Raw genomic sequence first — 3,573 nt, 5'->3', positions numbered from 1 at the left:
GCAACACAGAAAGTATTCACTGTTGCTAGGGATGTGGGTGGAATCTGTGGCTTTCAGATGACATGAAGCTCTGCCTGTGATGTCAGAACGGTCAGAGGTGCAGTTTGCTATTTCGCTGAAATTTGGCCTCAATTACGTGTGAAGTCTTTCACCTATGAAATTTTTTTGAGTCAATGACCCAAAGTGACATTATAAATTTATTGCAAATGTCTATACATTATTNGCTTAGTTGTGTATGTCCTTATGTGTATGTATGTATACATAAATGAAGCTGACCTCAGAGACCAATAGAAGACTTTAGATCTTCTAGCACATGAGTTATAGGTAAGGAAACAGTCTCATATGCTGGGAACTGAAGTCGAGTTCTCTGAAAGAGGAGCTATCACTCTTAAACATTGAGCCATCTCTAGTTCCTTACTCCAAATAGGTAATATTTTATTGCCCTAAGTACCAATGTTTCTTTGTATCAATATAAGAGGTATACTATATTATCATTATGGGTCCTCCATAAAATCTGTGTTGTCATACACATGGGTTTTGAAAATAATGCTAAAATATTTCAAAACTGAAAACAATTTTGTGTCTCTGTTTTCCAGGTTAAAATAACTTTTAAATTTTTAAATCTTTAAAAACTTTATATTGATTCTTTATGAGATTCACAGCATGTCCCCCATTCTCACTCATCTTGATCCTTCATATCCTATGTTTGCTTTTGCAAACTCCCTCCAAAATAACATACAACAACTACAACAACAAAGCAAAGCCTATAAGGCATCTCATTGTGGAAGCTGTAATATGTCTCAGAGTGCTCCACAGTATATCCCTCTGTCCACACATCTTCACTTTCAAGGGTTCATTACAATGAGCACTTGATCTGGGTCTGGGTCAAGATCTCTGGCTTCTGTGACACCATCAATACTGGATCCTCATCAGGACTCCTCCCAGTTATACTGTAGTTGCTCTGTGTCAGACAGACTCTCCAGTTTTGGAACAGTAAGACTGGCCTTTTCACATGTCTCAATGATTGAAAGATGATAAAGATTTTGGGGTGGGCCATCTCAGAGTCCTGGAACTGAGCCCGGGTGGTAACATAGTTGGTCAGCCCTATGACTCTCTCTTACCTGCACCACTAGGGTGAGCTCTCCAGCACTGTTCTGGTGATGACACCCAGTACTGCCATCAGCAGGGTGCAGCTTTAACTCTCATGCTCTCATGCCCTCAGTGCTGGCTCACCTGTGCCCCCACCACCAGGCATAGCTCTTCTTTGCTGTTCAGGCAAGGTTCAGAGCCCACTATCCAAAGTGATACAGTTGATGAGGGTGAAGGATAGCTCTCTCTAGCCCTTGCCACCACATTGCAGGCTCTTGGCTGGGTCCCCTCTCCTACTCTCCTGACCCCAGTGCCCAACTTACCCACACACCTGCTATTAGATACAGCTTTACTGTCCTGCCTAGGCAAGGCCCAGGGCCTGCTCTCCCAAGTATTGCCTGCTATGAGAGATGGAGCCAGATCTTCAGAAGGCTCCATCCATGAGGTGTTTAGCTAGTTCTAAAGCTTTAGAGCATCCAGATGATCCACAGTTGCTGGCCTAACCAGCAACATCTCCATGTTGTGTAGTGGTAACCGGAGTCACAGAAATCAACAACCAACCCAACCTGTGCCATGCATAGCCACAGTCTCAGACATGACTTTGAGTGGTAGCTCAGGCTGGGGCACTCACCGTTTCCCCTGGTGACAGGGCTGGCTACTCAGCAGTTCACTGTTCTCCAGCCATGAGGCTTCAGTTCCATCTTTCTTCATATGCTCAAAATGCTCCATTTGTTTCCTTTCCCATATGACCACCATACACTCAACAATTTGTGGTGGCTCCAGCTCCAGCTTCAGGCTGTCTCACATGGCTGTCGGGCCCCTGGGTGACATCCTCCTATACCTGTAAGCAGTCTATGGCCTACCTGTGTTGTACACTGGAGTGCAGGTCTGTGGGTGGCATGGTAGTCTGCAGGTTTCTATCTTCCTCCTTGCACATTATGTTGCCTGGGTGTGATTTGATTTGGTTTGGTTTTTATGAGTCTTAGACATAAAATAGCTCTGGTCACCAAGCCAAGCATCAAGCTAGGATGAACAAAGGACTGCCATCTGCTCTGCTCCTGACTGATATAAGAACACTAATAATAAGGTGCCTCTCTGTCCATTGCCAGGGATTGGTTGAAATAATACAATTTTCAAATTATCACTTCAGTGAGTTAAAAAATTATTGTGCTTTATATACTTGAAGTATCTTATATACATATATAAGATTTAAGGGGGATTAATTCAAAGTGTCATTTTCTGTCTGTGTTTTGTTTGTTTGTTTGTTTTAATGCTGTGGTGAATGTTTTGCTCTGTTCTTGTTTCTAATTTCCAGTGAATAGATTCGACAAAATTCATCTATGCAGATTATTGGAGGGTCTTTTCTTTAGGTAAGTCACACAAAGTCAATTAGAGATGGAGTGAGGAAGAAATGAGGGAACACAAAATTGAATTCCTTAAATGCATGGCTGCCAAGATTTTCTCAATTACTGGGATTCTCCTATGAAATGCAGTGACAGATGCTGGTATATATTTGAGGCTAGGCTGGTCCATAGGAAGTCCCAATCTTCCCAGAACTACTCTGTCTCAAACAAATAAAAAACAAAATCAAATACTNTAGTTAAATGTCAAAGAATTTTAAATATAGCATGAGAAGAATGATTCATCCCATATGAGGAAAACCCCACATAATTATTAGTACATTTTCTGCAGAAATTTTATGGGCCACAAAACAAAACAACAACAAACTAAAAAAATAGTTCTCTCTCTCTCTCTCTCTCTCTCTCTCTCTCTGTGTGTGTGTGTGTGTGTGTGTGTGTGTGTGTGTGTGTGTGTGTGTGTCTGTGTATGTGGTGTTTGGTTTATCTTAAGACAGAGATTGTCTAAATAGCTTTGGTTATTTCAGAACTCACTATAAAGATCAGGCTGGCCTTGAACTCACAGTTTCCCTTGCCTCTGCTGCCAGACGGCTGAGATTAAAAATGTAGAAACAACTCAGTGTANTATTTCTAGAACATAAGGGTGTGACACTGATAGAGCGACCATGCTCAGTGAAGAGCCCCATNTCCATGAACTGGAATCTGTAGATTATAAAAATAAAAGCAAATAAAGAAGATGCAGAGTTTATATGGTGAGGCAAAAGGGTGGTTCTTGGAGGAATTTGTGGGAGGAGTTGTGAGANAAATATATGACTAAAACACATTGTATGAATGTATACTATTCTCAAAGTATACTACTCTTCAACATTAGGATAAATGTAAAAGTTATGGTAAACAAAAACTGGGAAAATTCTTATAACTATGCTTGCTTAGCAAAAGACATTCAGGTTAAAATGAAATGATTCCCCATAACACAAAAACATATGAGGTCAAATGTCAAGACAAAAGTNAATAGGAAAAAATACAGCATAATTTGTTAGTGTAAATGTAATGTGTAATTTGCCTTTATNCTTATATGAAATTAAGAAGAAAGAAAATTAAGAATAGAAGGATTAGGAGATATGCC

General features: G+C 40.4%; 1 non-coding gene across 1 annotated transcript; it reads right to left on the bottom strand.

The window, feature by feature from the left end:
• Positions 1-2,062: 2,062 nt before the first annotated feature.
• LOC115031384 lies at positions 2,063-2,203 on the bottom strand. Its single transcript, XR_003837025.1, has one exon. It is a non-coding gene; the product is annotated as a small nucleolar RNA SNORA48 (small nucleolar RNA).
• Positions 2,204-3,573: the final 1,370 nt, after the last annotated feature.

The sequence above is a fragment of the Mus caroli genome, chromosome 6 (assembly GCF_900094665.2).
Source record: "Mus caroli chromosome 6, CAROLI_EIJ_v1.1, whole genome shotgun sequence".
Taxonomy (NCBI): Eukaryota; Metazoa; Chordata; class Mammalia; order Rodentia; family Muridae; genus Mus; species Mus caroli.
The sequence above is the reverse complement of the archived record's forward strand: the minus strand, read 5'-3'. Positions and strand labels throughout refer to the sequence as shown.